This window comes from Patagioenas fasciata, chromosome 4, assembly GCF_037038585.1.
Source record: "Patagioenas fasciata isolate bPatFas1 chromosome 4, bPatFas1.hap1, whole genome shotgun sequence".
NCBI classification, from domain to species: domain Eukaryota; kingdom Metazoa; phylum Chordata; class Aves; order Columbiformes; family Columbidae; genus Patagioenas; species Patagioenas fasciata.
Window position 1 is genome coordinate 52,567,616 of NC_092523.1, and position 22,080 is coordinate 52,589,695.

General features: G+C 40.2%; 1 long non-coding RNA gene across 1 annotated transcript; it reads right to left on the reverse strand.

Moving 5' to 3' along the window:
* Positions 1 to 2,306: 2,306 nt before the first annotated feature.
* LOC139827924 (uncharacterized) lies at positions 2,307 to 21,919 on the reverse strand. The gene is made up of 7 exons (XR_011739063.1): positions 21,855 to 21,919; positions 19,806 to 19,983; positions 15,849 to 16,223; positions 15,032 to 15,182; positions 8,581 to 8,757; positions 3,305 to 3,483; positions 2,307 to 2,405 (listed from the first exon to the last, which is right to left on the reverse strand). It is a non-coding gene; the product is annotated as an uncharacterized lncRNA (long non-coding RNA).
* Positions 21,920 to 22,080: the final 161 nt, after the last annotated feature.

Below are 22,080 nucleotides of genomic sequence, written 5' to 3' on the forward strand. Positions count from 1 at the left end.
CCAAAATATGTGTCTCCGCATCAAGACTGGACATGAGTACACATCCATGCAGGTGTTTATTCAAGGTCCACCACTGTGGATTATCAGGAGTTTTATAGCCAGATTGATCCTGAAGAAAGAAATTAATTACTTTTTTAAAAAATCCCTTGTTCGTAGATATTTGTGGGTTTTTTTTCAAAATTTACCTAGCACTACCAAAAAAGAAACAAAACAGTTACGCCCAGACAAATCAGATGATTTATAAAATTTACAGCAGAGCTTTAACTTACATTTTTTCATCCTTGGCTTTTTTAACAGATTGTTTACTTCTCCCAGGTGCAGCAAATACACAGCTATAGGGGAAAAATGAAGCATACGAGGCTCGTTCAGTCATTAGGTCTTTTGCTGGCAATTCTGTGTTTTCATCTGTGAACTTTCTAAGGTAATGGCCAATCTCAAACCATGTGCTGAAGTAATAATTTCATGATAAAACTAATCTTTCCAATAAACAGCTCTCTGAAACACTCTACTTTTCATTTTCAAAGCGCCAGAAGGATTATGGTAGTGATTTGGATATCTATTTTTCTAAAATTGCTCTCCAAGTCTTCCTTATTCTAATATAATGCTCAGAATCCTTAGCAAATAGGGATTGCATCTAGAAAAGGAGAGAAAAAATACACCAAAACCAAATGTAACCTTAGAAAATCACTAATGTAAGTATAGTTTCATTCCTTGTACTAAAAAACATTTGAAAACTAATCTACTGCTTATTCTTTCCTTTCAGAAAATGTAAATTGATCTTTCAGTTTCAATACCTGTCCAAGTACATCCACTATAAAGTTGATAGAACCATTTTGCTTGGCAATTGATAATGTCTGATATACTGCAAACTGCTGCGTAGCTCCAGAAGAAGTGCTAAGGATGGGAAAAAAAACAAAAGCAACAACAAAACAACAATCTAATAAAAAGGCTTTTGGGAAGGCACAAAAATATTTGTGGTGTTGCCCTTTTTGCTTGTTTCTAAGTTTAATGTTTAGCACTCACCCTACTCTGCAATTTTGTACATTTACTTTAATTTTCTGAGGGAGGTTGCTTCCTAAATGGGAAGACTCTTGTACAGAAAATACTGAACAATGGCAAGATTGCCTTTGATTGTAACGGAGCTGGGAATTCACCCTGTGAGCAGCACTTTTCCCCTGAGTTTTACGCAGTTTGAAGTCAATTGTTTAGAATAGCCCTGGGGCGTGGGCTCCTTCCAGGAGCAATGGGAAAGGACAGTATCTCCAAAGCAAGAGGCAACTAATTTATTAATAAGTATTATGTATTAATAAATAATTATAATTAGATATTTTTCAAAAATTAAATAAATAAAATTTATTAAATGAATAAATTATGAACAAATAATTTTTAAAATCTGATAATAAGTGTCCAGACCTCTCTGCTGACTACCTGAGAGTACCTACAGGTCTGCTTAAACTTTTAGACTGACACAGCAACGTGAGAATAATCCCAAAGAGTCCTTTTCCAGATTTAATACCTTATTTCTGGTTTGCATATTATTAATGATCCACCCCATTCGCTCACAAAGTGCATATATTCTTCACAAGCACCCACTGGTCATGAAGAATTACTTTTAGCCTATGAATTATCTCTAAATGCTTCATCTGAGTTATTTGGTATTTGTGGAGTGAAACTGGTCTGCTTAATTATTTGCTTCTGTCTTTTTGTGCTGAGTGCACTTAAATCAAGAGAATAACCAAGTTGAAAAATAACAAACACTTGGAATGGGCTCTTTTTTGTTTTATTTGTGGGTGTGTTTTGGGGTTTTGTGTGTTTTTTGTTGTTGCTGTTTGGTGAGTTTTTTTGTTTCAGTTTGGGTTCTTTTAGCAGAAGAAAGACTGATGGCACATTTTGTGGGATTTTCACAAATTCCTGTTTTCTAATACTGCCTGTTAAATCCTGAGCAAAAAGAGATGCCCAGCTACAAGGCAGGAAGAATATAGCAAATTCTGGGGTGCTGGTGGCATTTCTCAGAGAGGACTAGGGAAGTGTACAAAGCTACAAGTGGTATTTTTAGCCTTGAGGATGATGGAAGGAATGAAGGAGCAGGCCATAGCCCTGAAAATTCATCTTTCAGCTCTAAAAAGAAAAACCCTTGCAGGTGTTGTTTGGAGCCGAGCACATGCTGCAGCTCCAGCTCAAGCATGGCAAGCTCTGCAGGCACAGCCAGTGCTACCACTGCAGAGCTGCTTGAAAAGGCACCAAATTACTCATATCTGACAAAACTACCCAATTTTTCCATCTCTTTCTATGAAACTTGCCTGGAGCAGTATTTAGGTTTCTGAAAGTTTCCTGAAAGCAAAATTCCTTGCACTTCTCTGCAAGAAGAGGATAGAGCTTCATAACAAAGGTGGCTTTTTCCTTTCCTAGAAATCACAAAAAGAAAAAAATAAATCAGACTGATAAAAATCCCACTGCAGGACAAGCAAACATGCAAATTTTGTTCTAGGTTTTAAAAACAAACCACTAGAAAACTCCTCAAAAGCCCTCCAAACCCAGGAGACCAAAATGGAGCCACAAATGTCAGTGAAACACATGTGCACGGACCAGGTCCCGCCACCACGCAAAGCAGTTTTGGATACTCAACCTTTAATTTTCAGTCAAGTCGTGTCCTACTTCAAGCCAGTGATGAATTCGCCTTTTCCAAATGCAGACCCAATTCCTTTAAGAGAATTTTCGCTTTTCTCAATCACACTGAAATAAGGTTGTCTCTAAGCTCCTCTCTGCTTTCAAACACTGTTTCACACTTTCTGTCTCAATTCTGTTCCATGCTTGTCAATCCCATTTGCTCCTCAGTGCGGATAAGACCAGAGTGGGTCTGCTTAGAAACAACAGGATTTTCTGGGAATTATAGTATTTTCTGAATATTGTTCAGATTTCCCGCAGTTATTTGACTGCAGAAGGCACAGGGCTATTTTTAAATCCTACTTTTTTTTTTTCCTTCTCATCTGCCCCAGATTAAAATTCAAAGGAATCCAGAATAGGTGCTCCCAACTCATCACAGTTTCTCATACATTAACACCTAAGATCGTCACTATAAGGAGCTTGAAATGTTCCACGTTTCTACTTGTGGATCTAAGATTTCTCAGTTGTGAAGCCTGAAACATCCTGAATAGAGTTCATAATGTTTCCTGAATGAAACCACAGTCTTTCAGAATGGGATTCATCCTGCAGATCATTAGGAAAGGAGTCTACAGGATATTTGGGGGATGCTGGAGAGCCAGAGGGCTTTGACACAACCAGGTAGAAGCATTAATGTACTAACCTGGGTAAAAGGTGCCTTAAACTTTATGGCTGCTTTAATCTACAGAGCAGATGTCATACTGACTGACACCTCATTAGGTTATCTGATAGCTCCTTATGACCATTGCTAGAGGAAAGGCTGAACGGGTGAGCCCCACGGGGAGTGATGGAGAAGTGAATGCTGCGGCTTCTCGCTGGTACCTGCAGGAAAGACAAGAAAGAAAAGACCATGGTGAGTAAAACACTACAGGCCAGTATGTGAAATTAGATCCCATGCATAGGAACTCCCATCAAATAAAATCTTTAGGCCAATACATTTTTTTTATTATTTCTCCCTTCTCCTAAAAGAACAAAACAAATTGTCTGGGACAATCATTTTAAATGCTGAGCCAAAACCCCATTTTCCCAAGAGCTCTTCACTGTCTGTCAGACCATGAACCCTTCCCAGGACCAGGTACTATAAAAGTTAACATAACTGGGCCAGTGTTGAGCTAGACAGACCAGGATGATGCTCGTAGACAATACTAACTCTCATTTGTCTTGACACTAAGCATAGGTAACTGGAGTCTGGCTGTATAAATACAAAAAAAGAGAGAACTTTTAGTTTTGTTTCCTTCTATTTTGCTTATCATTAGCAGATGCTTGAGACCAGGGACTGTCTTTTGTGCCTCATCTCATGTAGAACTGAGTCACAAACATAAGCACCTGGGTCTTACTAAAAGACAAATACAACAAAGTACAGCAAGAACAACTAAATGCAAATAAAGACTGAAGGCTATTCATGTGAGGAGGCACAGTGCTGTAGGAGCTACAAGGTGCAAAGGTAAAACTGAGTTTCTCTTATTATCTCCTCCACTCCCAAATAAGAGTTTGATTCCTCTTTGACACAGTCATTTATGCAACACTTTTTTTTTAAGAGGGTACATTTCTCCTGAATGCTGTTGCACACACATTGGGCTTTCTTCAAGATCAGCGTTTTGTTTGATGTCTTTGTCTTGAGCAAAGAAAGGTAAATGTGAAAGAGAAAACATTCACCAAACTAGAAGCTGCGGAGCTTTCTGTATAAACATTTCTATTTGTTCCCTGAGTTTGCTAAGTATTTCCTCTATTTAATCTTTTATAACTACATAAACAAATTCCTGAATCCAACCACCTTACATTCGTAGATGAAAAAGAGAACGTCAAAATATGGTAGACATCACAGTGTCCAGTTGGTGCCAGTTTAGAGAGACTGAATCTTTCAGGAAGCCTGTAAATTATGAAATGAGTAAATGAAATGCCAAGACAGATTTTTTTTTTCCTCCCCTGGTGAGAGCCATAGTTTTAAGATCTCCAGCTCTTTTCTACTAAGTGCTGCATCAACACAGAGTGGAAAACAATCGGTCTCCATTGGACTAGAATGGACTGATAAACGTTGCTGGAAATGAAAAATTATTGTTTTTTCACAATGGGAATCAAGGATATGAGACAATCTAATCTGCCCAAGGCTAGAGAAGCAGCCTGTGCCAGAGCTAGGACTTGAATTCAGACCTTCGGTGTCTCCATTTGGCCTTTCTTCCTGAGGTAGACAGGGTATTTTTGAACACTGAACTTCATGACTGTTGAAGCCAAATGGGATGGCCTGAGGATCCGGCCCATTCCCGGTGTCTTTTCTTTTTTTTTTTTTTTTTTTATAAAATATATCCTGAATACAGGTCAGCTGCTAACCTAATACAGACCTCCCATAAATGACTGGAAGGCTTAACAGACATAATCCATGCATAGCAGAACTCGGCATTACCATGGAAACAATTACATTCAAAGAACAAAACCCAACTGATATCATGCCATTCAGAAGGCATTTAAAACTTGTTATGCACTTAAAGTACAAGGAAATTAGTTTGCTAATTAACATACTGTTCCTAACCATTGTGATTTCTTTCTTTAATGGTGAGAGTGGTGGTTCCTGCTTTGCTTTCCCTCCTAATGCTTCCTCCAACACACACAGTCAGCTTAAATACAATATTTCAGCATTTGTTTCAAGCCATGTAATAAAAGCCCAAACTGCAACTAGTCTTTATCATTTATTTTTCAGCCAATGCCTCCAATAGATCCTTTTTAATCTCCCCTAACGTCTCTAATGTAATGAATCTTATATATAATGACATTATCATGGCTAGAAAGTGCTTAGGCAAGCCTTTCAAAAAGAAATAGACTTCAGACTCTTGAAACAAAAACCAAAACAATAACACTCACCCCCATGCTACCCTCCTGCCCTCCACCCCCAAACAAAAACACCTTATAATTAACTGCAGTGCTAAGGGCACTGCTTAATTATGAATTATGATTTCCAGCATGCCAGCCCCAGTTTTGCATGTGGTCAGGCACAATCTTCCCCAAGTTTGCAACAGAAAAGCTGTTTAATGACCCCAGATGACACCAAGCACTTGGAAACACAATGCTGGTTGCATGTTAGTAGAAAAAAAATTCTCTTCTTTATGACAATTTTAGCATAAGCCTCCAGAAGCAATAGCATACTGGGAGAAATTAACCATGCTGATGGCACTCACTCCAGGTGCCTGCAAGAAAAGGGGGTTTTGCACATTACACTTGCAAAACGCCACACAGTTGAGGGAAATATTCCAGGTGGTGTAAATTCACTAATATCTGTAGATCTCAGGTTCTTGATTCATTCCACCGTGCTGTGGGCTTTTAATCAAGATGCTGAGAAGGGACGTGCAGTTGTCTGAACTGTCTTCTCTAACTACTGGACACAGATGAAACTCCAGAGAGCAATTCAGATCTCAGCTGGGCTCATTTTCTCTCTAGAGCTTCTTTTGGCTCTATTTCCTGCAGAGAGACTGCCAGATAATTAACTCCTGCATTATGCGGGGTAAATCCAACCAAAAGACCACATTGATCAATAAATAATATTGTCTTCCCTTTATTTTCGGAGAAACTGAGGCACAGAGAGATACTGTGACCTTATTTCTGTTATTCAAAGCAAATACAGCACTGAAGTTTCGCAATTCCGCAACCATTTTGGGCTACTAGCTTCTAGAAAATGAGCCAAACTGAAAGATAAAACAACAACCAACCCAAAAAACACCCAGCTTGCTGCACTTTGCTGTACCACAAAGCCAGAATCATCATGGCAGTTTTCACAGTTATATTCAAAGACAGAAAAGCAAATCAAGGGCCTGACCTGCACAAAATCCCCTTTTGAGCAGAACTGTTTGCAGAATCAGGACTCAAGGCAGAAGAAATTTCGCTACTCAGTCTTAAAACCTTTGAATAGTAAATAAAAGTACAAGCAATCCTGCTATGGCTAATCAGGAGATTAAAGGTGGAGAGCTCAGCATTGTACACGTGAGTCTGCCTTGATGAGCCAGAAAAGGGGTATGGGAAATAATTTAACAGCTTTTCTCCTCTTACCCTGGCTTTATAGCAGGAAAAGAGAAGGATGATCCTCATGTATAATTTCCACAGAACACAGGAAAATATAACCCCCTAATATAACCCTCATTACCTGATTAATTTGAACCTTCTCATGGTACAGAAAATGAAGTTGACCTCAAAAAAGGGTCTTGCTGGCCACACATGTCAATGACCACAGCCTGGCCTTGCTGGGTGGTATCAAAGTTCCTCCAAGATCCCAACAGCATCATCTCCCACATTAAATGTTGTTTTCCAACTCTCATGCCCTTCCAAACAAAAAATGCCCAAACCAAGCCCCCGCTAGCAAATAATTGCATTTTCTGCCATATTACCTCTGCTCCTGCTGAGAACCTGGTCTTTGAAAGACAACCTCTGAGCAAAACGTAAGGTTTTAATTTAACGTAATCATAAGGTTATAACCTAACTATGATGCTGTAAATCTCCTCCCACATCACAAAACCTTGAAGCAGACTACAGGATATGTAGAATGTACTGTTTTATGCAACACAGGAACCAGTTTATAAAACCAAAGGTGAAAAAAAAAAAAATAGACAGAATCAGGGTAGGTTAAGGTGTTTCACCTGCTTCTGAAGTATGGATTTTTGTAACTGCACAAACAATGAGGAAATGGACCAAAAGAGAGAAAATAGCTAATATAGGAAAAGCTGGGCTGCATTTACTGCCTCAGCAGCTTGACCTTCATAGCAGAATAACCACAAAGCACAATATCTAGCCTAAGAGAAGGAATAACATGTGCTCTGAGCACAACTCAATACTCTCACCAGTGGCCTGATGACTCTTAGATGCTGGAAGGTGGAAAAGGCCATTGCAGGTTATCCAAAACATCACCAAAATGTTTGCATTTGACCTTGCCCTAGGGTTTACTTGCAGCTACAGAACTTGTATATTTATCTCTGTGCATTCTGTAGTCTAGGGAAAAAAAATAAATAACCCCCCCCTTGTTTCCATTTGTTTTTCAATTGGCCTTAGGATTTCCTAGAAAGGCCGTGTTATGGCCTGCTTGCTCCGCATGGCACAGTAGGTGACACCATTTCACACACAAAGAGGATAATGCATTTCTTCATGGAGACAACATCGCAGGGTTGTCCTAAATTAGCACAAAAAACTTCAAGCAAGCAGCCCTGAATTTCGAGGACACTGGAGTCATTAGCAGCACCAAGTGAAGCTCATTTTGTCAGTTCAAACACCCCTTTCCAGTTGCAATATGGCACAAAACACTCATGTCTGATACTTCTTAGCAGCCTACAAATAATTTTCTCTTCTACCACTACTTGATGACAACATCAGCTTTTCATCAAGTCAACAGGAAGAGGTAAGCTGAGCCCCACCACCTCACAGAAGACAGGAAGCCTGGCCATGTGACCAGGGTGGAGTGGGGAAGCTGGAAAGAAGTTGAAACACAAGACTAAAAATGTGCAACCTGCCACCAGCATGGTTGGGGACAGGACTCGCTTTGGTGGGTGGTGAGCACTCTGCTCTTTTTTCAGCAATTGAGTAGAACTTGTGACTAAAAAATAAATCCATTTGATGGCTGGCAAAGAAAATATATCTTTTACTCACTTTGCAGGATGTGAGGAGATTGAGTTGGCACACAGGGAAGAGCACGTTCAGATCTTTGCTGCCTTCCTGAGCTGTTTTGGACCAGTCTACCCAATCCCTAGTTTTCAGCGGTACAAAAAGACAATGCAGGGGAGTTTCTGAAATTATCTTGAACCTAAAAATCAGACACTGAGCCTCAGACATCTGCCTAGGCCCCCTCTAGAGTCAATGGAGAGACAGAGGCATCCCACATCCTCAGGCTGGTGCTACATTTGTATTACAGCGAATCACCACAATTTTAAAGGCACTAAATTGACTTACAAGCCTCAGCGTCAGGGGAAGGCATAACATCCCATATCTTACAAGGTGCTCCAAAAACCAGCTCTCGAATCAAAAATTTTTGTCCTAGCTGGAATCTGGCCAGCTTGATATCCTCCATGTGGCAGCAAGTCCAAGGGCGGTGTGTCCTCTCCCAGCTAGCTGGTGAATGAATTTGCTCTGCAGAGAGAAAAGCAGCTTTTATTTTCTGAGGCTTCCTGGGTTTTCACTGCATTCCCATAATGCCAACATTCATACGATCATAGACCTTCAAACAAAAATGAGAAGAGTCTGTCACCTGAATATTTTGCTCATCACCAATCAAAGATTTTTTTTTTTAGTTGAAGAAGGAAGGCTTCTGTACAGCAAAAAATCTGGAATAAACAGAAAAGTCTCACACTAATATTTTCTAGTAACAGCTTCAAAATGTAATAGGAGTAAGATTTTTTCAGCATTAAAGATGCAAAATACTTCTCATTCAAGAGCAGACTGAATGGCAGGAAACGTGTGATGAGATCCAAAGTCCCAGTCTATTTAAATTCAGGAAATATCTTATTATCACAGTTGCCAAGTTGGAGAAGACAGGATGGGAATGGACAGCTCAGCTTAACTGGACCCCATCTGTTACCACCCCACTCTGAGAGTAAAAGGACAACGTAACCTGTCAGGGTATTGCTGAACTAACACACATCTGGCTCTTGATGTTTGAAAAGAAACATCTGGAATGTTATCAGCTATCGCTTGCTCCTTTCCAGGAAGCAGTTTGGTATCCAAAGGCACATACCTGCTGAATAAATATTTTAACTTGCTTAAATGTAATTACAGCCCCTTTACACAGTGGAAAGGCACCTTCCTGGCCCTGAATAACAAGCCCAAAGTCTTCCACGTGCAAGATTTCAACAGCACGGGGTCAGCCAGTGCAATCTGGCTCCTCATTATTTCTTTGAACCAAAACAGTGAACAAGGATCAGAAGTGATCTTGTTCTCAATTCTGTTCATTGCAAGGCTCACAATATTTTTTCTAGGAACCCTTAACTTTCATGATTATCAGATAATTTCAGTTTTCTTTTTTAATCATCTTTTTGTAACTAACTCAGAGAGCTTCAATTAAAAACCGAAACACACAAAGCAAACTGTTGCTAAAGGTTTAGAAGTTATCAGATACACAAAATCAAAGCAGATTTATGTCTCAATCCTACTACTTGAGAGATGGCATTTGGCAATATAAATTGCCTTTTCCTTCCTGCAGTAATTCTTGTCCTTCTGTCAGAAGCAGAATAGAACAAAATACCATGATAGCCCCTCCACACTGCTAGGAACATTCATTTGAGATCTGGCCTTGGTTTAGGACTCTCCTTGGAACCCATCACTGAATTTTTGCGTACTTGAATCTTCCTGGAACTCCTGCTGTGATTTCTGTGTTCTTCCATGTGATATGATTTGACCATGAACACAGTCCATTGATATTTAAAGATCTTTCTCTCTCTTCATCATTTATTACTTGTTCCATCAAATAATATATTGTTTGCTCTACAAAGCAATGAATCCTTCCCACTCCTGTAACAATAAGATGCCAGCACCAGTAATACTTGTGTCTGTTACCTAAATTTCAGGGTACCAGAATCTATTTATTTCTGTACACATTAATTGTCTAGCCGATGACCAAACATATGCTGTAGGGCAACCAACAACCACGTCTCACCATCACCTCTCTTCAAGCTTCCTGCTGCTTGGATCAGCCCTCACCATTGACTCACAAGTCATTTCTGATCAGAGAAAATTAAAATCTGCAGCCACATTAAGCCAAAAAAATTATAGAAACAGCTTTCCAGTGCCCTTAGCTTCACCACGGCCAACTTCAGCTTGTTCAACACTCACTGCTCTGAATTATTCAAATTATTACAAGACCCTGATGATCTATATAGATATCTCTCAGAATCCCCGCCTCTGGTTCAAGAAGTCTTGTAAAGAGTAGTCTGGCTCAGAATAGCACCAACAGTCTGTAGGAACATATTTCAAGGTTAAGTTAGCAAAGTCTTTAAGCAAACTACAGCCAACAAGGGAGCAGCATAGCCCATTATTGCTCAGTTGAGGGAGATGAAGCACTAGGTCAGGGCATCAAATGTCCAATTTTGCATTTCAGCTCCATTCTCTACAAGACAGGGAGTGGGCAATGACATTTGCCCACAGACCATTTGTTAGACAACCAAGATGAGGGAGCAGATTCCTACCTCAACACAGGCAAGGGCGTATATCACACCCAAGGGAATATATTGGAATATAACCCAGTATCTGGGGACAAAGGGGAAAGGAACAACACAGAACAGAAGATACCACTCCCATTAATGCACAGCTCAAAGATATTGATACCTGTAAGCTGCATGTGCGTCTACAGGGGACAGACTAGATCTACAATCTCTTCCAGGTCCCTGGGGAGCTATTTCCTTTATGCTTTAAGTAGATATCAAGGCAGGGTGGGGGGAACCACTCTTTCACGCCTAAATGTTTTTGTAGTGTTATTTTGCAACAGGGCTGCATTATTATTGCTTCCTTTCCTCTCCTCTGGGCAAGCTGTGGCTTACTGTGGGATTTTACAGCAGACAGTCAGAGGCAGAGCAGATAAAAATTCAGTTAAGTTAACAGACAGTAAAGTGTAGCACTGACAAACAAGTCTTGAGGATCGCAATAGTTAAGCCAGCAGAAAACAATACTGTTTTCCGTAGCAATTTAGGACCTCCATAAAAGACAAGGGAGTCAAATAGCGTGTGCAGCGATGGGACAGGGTGTAAAAGTGAGACATCTCCAAGCCCTGCAAATGGTTTCCACACAAGCTGAGGAACAGAGACCAGAAACCGGCGCTTGCTGTGAGCCCCCGACATCTACTGTGCCATCAACAAGTACAGTTGATCCAAATCCGGCTGATTTATGCACTTGAGCAGAAAGCGAGCGGGTTGGTTCATCAGGGACAGCATTTTGTAAAAGCTCCAGCTTTATTTGTGTGAGGCTTTGTGATGCAAACAGGGATGATGGGGACATAGTCACTCTGAAAGGACAGTACTGGGGGAGGCAGCAGTGACATGGGTTTCAACAAGCCCACTCCAACACCCCTTAAAGGAAGTGAAGCTCATACTGCTAGTTTAAAGCTAACTTGGGCATAAATGCATTATAGCCTGTATTGCAACATAAACCAAAGAGCAGAAAATTCCCATTTAGCTCCTGGTCTGTCACTGGCAAGGGGAGTGACCTTGAAAAAATCACATTGCTTTCCTACCCCTCTGTTCAAACTGTAGAGCAAGGATGGGAGAGACAGTGGCTTTGATCTTGACTGAGATTTCTGATGGCTCAATAATCCCAATAATAAACGTCTCACAGGCGGAACTAACTGGAGTCATCCTCTTCTTGCTTCCTTTCCTCTCTTCTTGCACTTCTTGCATTGCATATGTATGTATTCTAATTTAGGTGCCTACACATTAACCCCAGGTGAAGGCATCACCTTGTTGTGCTTTTATTACACCAAGTCCAAAGAAACCACATATCCTAAAAGCCACCTCATATGACGAAAGAAGCTGAGATACAGAAGCTGGTAGAATGCCTTTAGCTATAAATTTGCAAAGTAAAAACTGGTCTCTCTTTCCTCCAGTCCATTCAAATTGGCTTTTATCTACATACTAAGAAACCCTATTCATTACACAGTCTGCAGTAAAACATCTGTGGACGTCATTTGGAGCCTCCAGAGTCATTGATAACTGAAATAATTGGCATTTTACCACCAAAGGCTCACAAAAGTCACCTAACAGCTACAATGAGTTGCTTCTGACACAAGTCAGCCCAGACGCATAATGTTGTTGTTGTTCATTAGGTTTCCGTTAATGCTAAAATCTCCGATTTCAATATTTAATACACCTCAGAGATCACGATGCATAATTTAATGTGCAAGCAGATAATTTGCTGATCAAGGTACATATTTCACATACGGCAAATTTTTGCACACTTTGCTGATTAACTGACTCTCTCACACACAAACACATATACATATATATATATGTCCTCTCTAGAGCTAGTTCCTTATGGTAGACAGCTAAACCCTGTACATACCAGCCCTTTATGTGCAGTATACATGCTGTATCATCAATGTGCCTTTTCTAGGGTGGGTTTAAATCATCTCTGCCCATTAATATACAGCTAAAACCCTGCAAACCACTTGGAAAATATAACCCCAAGTCTGAATTTGTCAAGATTTCTCAAGACCTCTATAAGCCTGAGATCCCAGAAGGTACCAGCAACTTGAAAAGGTTTTTATATTTCCTCTCTGTCTCCAAGCTCAGTCAAATTAATAAGAATATATTGGCTCAACCAATCACACTGGATGAAATTAAGCTGGCTATTAATGATTTCAAACAGCAAATGGCTCCTGGGCTAAAAGAGCTCTCAGTGGAGCACCACTCCAAGTTTTAGCAGTAAGACAAACTTTTTTTTCACTGTTTCACAAATTTTTTTTTACCCTTTCACTGCCAGTTGTCCCCTAAACTCTCTTGGCAGGCAGCAATATTCTTTACTAGGTGCTGTTTATGTGCAAAGCAACTCGTCTCCTGGGTTTGCTTCAAGCAGTGCCTCCCACCTGGGCTAACTGATGTCGAAGCCAACTCTGGATTTGAAGTGAAAAAGTAAAGGACAGCAATGAGGCCAGATTTACAGCAGAAACACTTGGTGAAAAAGACAAATCGTCCCTTTTTCTTCTTTCTGTTAAAGATATTTTTGAAACTCTTCTCTCCTGAGGATGGCTTTAACTAAATGCTCTTCACACATGATTTCACGTGACTATTAATCATGTCAGGCTTTGTCCTTTTATTAACATACCAGTTAGATTTACCCCCTCTTTGAAGCCAAAGAAAGTCAATCTGTGGTCAGAAAAAGAGAGGAGTCCCTTGCCATCAGCAAGTGTAAGAACAAACAAAGGAGGGGAAAAAAAGAAAAAGAAAGAAATTCAGTCCCAAAATAGATGGTCAGGTTTTCAAAAGCTTACCAGCCTGGGTGTTTCCTTTGGTTGCCAGCTTATTTTGGTGTCAGATAGGGGGATAAGATCTATCGTACCTTTTTTATTTCATCTCTTGGATTTGAAACACTGCTGGCACTGGGAAACAGAACTGTTCCTGCTCTGCCTGGTTATTCCTGGGAGGACCAAATCCTCCCTGGCTGAGGACTGCTGGAACTTCTCAGGGTCAGGAGTTTCTCTGTTACCAGCAGCGCAGTAACACAAAAGTTAATGTTTCTGAAGGAAGACTTCTCCTACACAAGGGGATCTCCCCCATACACCTTGATGCTCATTTATATGTGTAGGTCACATACTCAAGTGCAATTGCAACACAACTAAAGGCGCCTGGGCCAACACATGCTTTACAACCTGGGACAGAAGAGACATGGTATATGAAGCTACGTGTGAAAGCAACGCTTGCTGGAGGGCTGCAGGCACACACACAGGTTTCCATCCTACAAAAATAGGAAGACTAGAAAGTCCAAAGCATCCTAACTCTTAAGGAAGGTAGCTGAATTAACTCTCACCTGCATTCAACTATTAGAACTGCAGAGCCAACAATCCTGACTTGCTTTGGGAGCAGGGAAAGGGGTTGTGAAAAGCCCAGCTAGGCTTCAGAGCAAAACACCTCCTGTCAGAGTCCTTCCTGGTTGCCTGTAATGCATCATAAGTAAGATTTCTCCCAACTTTGGGAACTGATGGAGGTACCTGCATTGAAAGATTCTGTTCCTTCTGACATCTGCAGATTGAGGGTTACTCCAGCCAGGTAAATCCCACAGCCAAAGATGCCAATTCCTTTCACTACGCGGACAGGTTATTTACAGCAACTCATACACAAAGCTCTGAATTTATCAACTGAAAAAATAAACCATTATGGGTTACTCTATGTTTTTCTGCTAGGGTTCACAAAAGCCACAGCCCTGCTATGGGCATGAAGCTCTCAAATCCAAAGGCCAGATCCAACCAAAAATTGCAGCTTCCCAAGCTCTAATTCCTGCAGGGGAAGGAGAGCACTGAAACACAGCAATATAACCACCCATCATTATGAGCCAGCCTTCCCGCCAGCTGTGCCAGCTTCAGTTCAGGGTTTTGCAGGTGTCTGCACACTAGGCCACTTTCTATAGCTCTTAAGGTCAGAGATTTTAGGCTTTGAAACCTTAAGCACAAAAAAGTGCACTTCACAACAGCTCCTGTGGGTGTTTTAAGAAGCAACAAATGCTTTTAAGTGCTCTTAAGAGAGAAGATGATGACAATGAAATCAAGGGGAAATGGAGAAAAAGATAATCACGCTGCAAGGTGCTGCTCTCATTTCTCAACTAAATTCCAAGGCAGCCAGCAACAGCTGCCACCCTATTAAGCTCAACACTTTACAGGTGCTCGGAGGGAGCACTTGCATGAAATTAGCCAAGAAAATTCACTTACTTCAAGAGGCAGAGCCGGGCTCTGGGCTGTCGCAGTTCAGCTGTGGTCTGTTGACTCTCTGGAGTGCTGCCAAGTTGCTCCACATGCGGGTCTGGCTGTGACACTCACGTTGGATGTCATGGGTGCTTGTGGGGAGCCCTGGCCACGAACACTGCAGCCAAAGCAAATTACAGAGTCATTCCTAAACCCTATGCCAAACGTCCCCATCACCTCAAAAGCCTTCTGTCTTTACTCCACACCTACTATGGCTTCCACTTGCTTCTCTTACATGACAAAAATGATAATCAGCAACATAAGCATTGTCTAGCAAAGCCAGATCTACAGCGAGGCCCCATATTGTGAATTTTTTGCTTACTCGTGACAGCGTGAAACAGGGATAAGTTCTGTGAATAATGTGCATTTATTCCTGATGAAACTATGGACTGGTGATTACTAATCAAAGGAAAGCTGGGATGATGATTTTCCGTGTCCAATAAGTAAATATGAATATCTTGTGATATGATGTCTCTTCTTGCACTGTTCTTTCTCTTTCAGGTAATCTCATTATTGCAAATTAGGGAGCTTCTCCGGCAGTTTAAAAGGCGTACTCTCACACATACAAAGAAAATAAACAAAGTATTTTGCTTCAGATCTCAGCTGTAGTAAATTTTTTCTTTGAGCCTCTTGACTTAAATATCATAAGACTTTGGTCTCTTTGCTGGTATCAAAGTAACATACAAATTGAAACAGCCCTGTTCACACCCACTCAAATTCAGTAACACCTTTGCTCTGATTCCACAATGACCCCAAAATACTTCTGTATTCTCTTTGTTTCTACCTGCTTCTTTATTCTCATTCTCCAATAAAACAGCAGAAAAATTCAAAGTGTCTTCTAATTGAAGATAATCCAAAATGAAAGCTGGCTAGCAGGCTGAAATCAGAGAGCTGAAGAGCAGATCTTCACTTACACCAAACAGTCCCACAATAGCATCTAGGAGAGGAGGATGGCTTTCCTCCGTAAAAGCCAGGGTCATATTCGCAGTGTAGGAATACAAACCCACTGAGCACAAGGCAATAAAAAGGTGATGCAGTGCAGTCCTTGGTTACTGCAAATTAGCTTCCTGCTGTTTGGAGCACGCTCTGCGATGATCTTCCCAGCACTCAAAAATGTTCTTTTCCTCTGAGAATGCCTCAGGTTGAGGAAGAACGGTGCCTGAGAATAAGATGAGACTGATGTTAGAAACTGCTTGCTCAATGAAGCTTTTATTTAACATGATAATTAGAACAAATATCTCGGAGAATTTGGGTGATGTTACAACTTCAAGACAGTCTGGAAGCACTTAACTTGCATGTTTAAAGTCGTCAGCACTTGTGGAACTGGCCACAATGCTGTTTTGAAGCACGAGACTAGGTGCTTGGGAACTGTTAAATTTAGCAAAAATGTTGCACAACTCTGAAGTAACAGGAGAGAAACAATGCGTGAAGATTTTGCTCTTCCTGCTATGACTAGGGCAAAGAATTTAGTACTGCAGTCAGTCACAGAAATGCAAGAAAACTTTCACGTGCCCCAATGCTATTTATTATGAGATCCAAAAACTGGATGACTGTTTCTCACATTGTAACTCTGAATGGAGTGGTAATCACCCAGACTTCACCTCCTATTTTCATTGTAGCTGCTGCTTATTGCCATAATCTCTGCAAATAAACTTGCTGTATGACACGCTGATTCATCCTTAGACTCAGCTTTGGGCCTCCAGAGGTATTAACAGAAAGATAAGATCCATTGAGAGATGCGAATGTAAGCTCCATCACCCCATAAGCAACCTTTTATCAACTGGGCATAATCCCTTTATCAGATTATGCCTGGTACATTGTATTCCCTGGTCTGCAAGTGCTTTTCTGGAAGCAATTAGAAGCAGCATTAAAGGAAAGAAAAAAAATCCTCACAGAGGAATTTTGCCACTAGAAGGATTTCTCAGCTGTAAATCAACTAGGCTGTTAAAAAACATCAAGTAGGCTTAAAGGAGAGCAGCAACTCACATTATCTGAAATGGCATCCTCCTAAACTAAAATGGGCACTGCAGTTCATCCCAGAGCACTCATTTCAGGAGAAGATTAATGTGCAGATAGCAGAGAGCCAGGAGAGGGTGCTCCAAAATAACCAGAAGGGGTGCTGGACACCAAATATGCCCTGGTAACCGTGGTATTTCAAAATTTCCAAGGGGATTTTCATCTAGCTATTAAAACAACAACAAAACAAAACAAAAACCCAACAAAACAAAAACCAAAACAATCCAGAACACCACCAAACCACCAACAAAAAACCAACAACACCACCACAACCACAAAAAACAGCAAACCACACAAAAATAAACACACCACACTCACACAAAATTTAAATATAGGGAAATCCACAGGACAAAATTATTTAAGAAGTGGGAGTCTGCCTTCCAGACTTTAGGTATAAACGGCTACAATTCCACCCAAATCCCTGTGTCCTACCAGCAAAGAGGTCTCCAGCCAGCCCACGGAAAACACCAAGCACAGGGATCTTGAGGGATCTCAATTAGGTAATTTGTGCTTAACTCATTTAGACAAAATATTGTGTTCTAATTGCCAAAAATATTGAACTGCCCAAGGACTTTGGTCAAACAAAGCTTTTTTTTTTTTCCAATTTTGTATGAATTGCTTTAGTTGGATGTTAAATAGAGCAAATCTACGGGCTTCACCATTTGATAAATAAAGCAGTGTTTCTTAAATGTAGGAAATGTCCTCTTTTTTGAAGAAATTTTTAAAATAGAGGAAAAAAAAGAAATATTTATTTTCAGACTGAAGCATCTGATTAGAAGTAATTAGCATTATTACAGTTATTAGCTTTGAAAACTATTCCAGGAACCAGGACTCCAAGCAAAGTCTGCATTCTGGCAATGTCGATTTGTGAGGTCTAGCAGGATGGGAATTTGGGGCTATTAATTTACTAATGATATGTCTTTTATCCTGCTAACATCATTACACTGATTCAAACACAAGTAACTACATGAGATTATATTTGCATAGTGGAAGTGGGGGAGGGGAGGAGGAGGTGTGAATTAACCAATTAAATTCAAAGCAGGACTTTTCCGTGGAGTCTGCTGTCACAGCTGCCTAAATTGGAAAACAGTGATAACTCAGGCTCTCTAGACTGAGTAAATGACTATAATTTGGATTTAAATGGCGTAAGAATCAACAGTTGACTCTATTTGCTGATTCTATAACCCTTTTTTTCTTCATCCTTTCTTCCTGAGTCTCCTACTGTTTATAAAATTGAAAAACCAAGCTGAGCTGCATGTCCAAGGCCTTCACTATGATCGTATCTCTCTTTCTGAGCACATGATTGACAGGATCAGAAAATGTTTTCCTTAGCTAACAAACACTTGCTTTCCCTTCATTTTATGTGCCCTTGCTTGGGATCATTGCAACCTCAAGAATGCCACTGGTTGCTGATAACGTCCTGATAACTCAGATATTAAAACCAGTTCTGCCAGACAGCTGCTGGAGGAGTTTTATACATGATACTTGCAAAATATCCTTCCTTATCTTTCAAAAAAACCCAGCAAAGCGTTTCTTGGACCTACTCAGCAAAGAACCTGTGTGAGGTTAAAGATCCCTGTTCACTTCATTGTCCCTTTAGGGGGAAACATTGATCCACATAGACATTATTTTCAATGCCAGTTGTAAGTCACTAGAACTTTCTAGCCTTCTGTGGGGTGACAAACCTTGCTACCCAACATCACAGATTATTAATTTCTCACAGAAATAAGTGACCACAACAACTGTTTTCTTTGTGATTACAAGAGCTGTTAGAAAAGCCTTCTGAAAAATCTTAGGAAACAGCGCTGGAAGGGACTTCAAGAGAATATGTGCAGAATATCGAGTAGAGCCATTGTGCAGGACAGATGCTTCTCCAGATTGTTCTTACTACAAATGTTAACCAGCCAGTATCTCCCAATTAAAGCAGCTGAGGGTGAAACAAACAAACAAACCACACATACACAAAAAACCACCAAACCCATAAACCAACCCAAAAATACTGCAATATCTCTGGTCTCTTTTATCATCTTTACTTAAGGGATTTCAGCTGATGTTATTGCTCAGTTCTTTAGGAAATCTGGCTATTTAAGCTTCTATATACAAACCTCCCCATGCTGAAATATATCCCTACAAATGCACTGTTGGTGGAGAGAAAGGTCGATTTCCACAGAGAAAAATTATTATTCCTTATTCTAAGATAACAGAGATGTCTCCAGGCTGACGATGCACACGAGGCAGCACAAGTTATTCTGGAAACGGACAGTGGCAGAGCTCCGATCACCCATTTCCTTCTCCTGTGAGCACCCAGGAACAATCTGATGGTCAGTAAAGACTGAATATTTCATTGGGGTAGTGTGTTAATGCTCAGCCTGTTAGCTGATCAGTTTCATTTTGTGTGTTAGTCTGTAAAGAATGCTTCACATTGTTCCTTTGTGTATATGCTGTTCACAGTCTCCTTGTACACAGAAGTGACCCAGAGAACAAAGGTTATGACACATGAAAGAGAGTCACACAAAAGTACAGTGGGAAATTAAAAAAATATTCTAGACTAATAAATAGCATATTCTGGTTTTCTTACTAATCATCAGATTTAATCAGATAACAATTAGTTAGTTTTGTATTTTCTGCCTGGCATAATACTGGATCACTAGTAGGTGGACATTGGCCACCTGTTCTCAAAATCTCTGAGGATCATCTTAAATACCCAGGTCAACAGGATCCTTACCTGGTTGCTAACGTTGACAGCTGTAGTTCTTTGGTGCAGAACTTTAATTGAATTAGAAGGTCTTGCTGTCACTGATTCATCATTCTGGTATTCGGTGCAGCTCTGCTGAAAAATCTGCAGCATTTCTAGTCCTTCAGAGGTGGCCTGACAGGGAAGAGGATTCCTTCCATCTCAGAAGCTATTAAACACACAAACAACTTGGTGTTCAATCATTTTTACGTGACTGCTGGAACACCAGTCTGAATTAGGGCTGCATCTGTGTAAATCAGTGTGGTAATGGTTTTCTCCACAATTTGTTTTTTTTTTTTTTTTTTGTAGTTTTTAAAAAAAAAAGAGAGAGGGAGGGAATGAAGGAGAGAAGTTGAAAAAGGAGCTGCAGTGACATCAAATGGAATAATTTTGCGCTGCTACAAATCATTGTTTAACCACAAATGACAAGCTATGGAATATAGATATAAACAGCCTTAATTAAAAAAACAAAACAAAACTATTCCAATCACAGAAAAGCAGCCATTGCCTATGTTGGAACAGTACCAATTCAATCATAAAAACTTTCAGTCTTAATTTGTAATGCTGGACTCGTTATTTGAAAGTGCTCTGCTCTGCCTTATAATTGGGTTTCTTGGGTTGGCTTTCAGGTTTGGTCACACCACAGTCAGGTCCTTCAAAGATGTCTTCAAGATGAAACTCTTAGGTTCCCCAAATCCCTGTGGCTTTGGGATTTTCATCGAGAATAAACAAGGAAGATGCAATTTGTCACAGGCTGACGGAACTGCAGCAGGAGAATGCCTGTCACCTGTGGCCCTCTATGCTAAATAAAGACGTATTTTAAGATCTTACTATAGATGTAAATGCTCAGTCTCACAGCATTTTCTGAGGGATGTGGAATGATATATATAGGCGCGAAAACCTTGGAGTTCCTTGACTGCAAGGAGCTTTGTAGTTAGCAGGTATGATACTGTTATGTATCGCATGTTGTGCCAGGACACCAGAATTTGAAATATTTCTTCTCGACTAACATACTGACCCTTATTCTGATTCCCCTGTGAGGAGCCCTGTTATCATGTCCACATGTAATCAGACCTATGCAGCTGCCTACATGTTCTTTTTAATTGGACTGAAGTTAATCACAGGAGGATTAATGTGAAGAAATCAAGGAAAAAAGAGTGATTTTTGGTGGAATGCAGATGGTTTCTTCTATAAGGAATAAAGCTCTGAAAGCAATATGAGTTTTTTTGACTTTTCAGGTTTACTGAGATTAAAAGCTCTGGGATTCTGTAACTTAACTATAGTATATTTAATCACACTTATGTCATGTCAATGAAAGAACCCTTTGGAAATTAACTATGTGGTTTTCAAAAAGAAGTGCCTTATTGACAGATACCAGCATCTGACAACCACCAAGCACTGTGAAGGGAGGTGGGACAGCAAGTGTCCAAAGCTGCCATAAATATTTCCAAGCAAACAAAAATTAAGCACTGCTGTTTTCATGAGAACCAAGAGCATCCTGTCTCTCCAAACGGAATAACTTGTGTCACTGTTACAAATTAACCCTAATAAATGGACAGGCAGTTCAGCACTGACTTGTGATCTCGGCTATTTCCCTTTTTGCCCTCAAAACAGAGTTATTGTAAAGGGCTCTGATAAAAAAAGCACAAAGTAAACAGCTTCTTTAAATTAGGCTGCTAAAATTCAACCACCTAAAACCTCAGGTACATTTGAAAATCTGGACTTAAAAAGGTTATAAACGTGAAGAATTTTTAAGTTTTCTAGCACCATATTTCTATTTCATTTCTAAGAGCACTAAACAGCAATGATTACTCAGCTAGATTCACCCTTCGAGAAGAGGATCTTGACTTGAGAAGTGTGCCCACTTTAATTATATCCAATTATCTTGTGTAGGCATATTAAATAACGCACATCAGTAATCTTAGCGGGGTCAGAATGCTATTATAGTAAAATGCATTCCTTCATCCAGAACTTCTAATCAGAGCTCCCCTGTGATGTTAGACACTTCCCTCCAGATGTGTCTCCTCATCTTCCACTTACCCTAAGTACTGCAGCCTTCATTATCGTAATAGATAAGAGCCTCACGAACAGCCACAAGTTTATCTTTGCACAAAAAAATAAAAAAAAAATAATCAGTATGAGGACAGTATGCTCTCTTTAGAGCTGGGGAACAGAGAAATGCCAGAGCAGATCCTCACCTCCTCCTGTGCCTGCAAAAACGGAGCAAGTGGGAGAACAATCAACTCTAGAAAAGGAAAAATGGAGA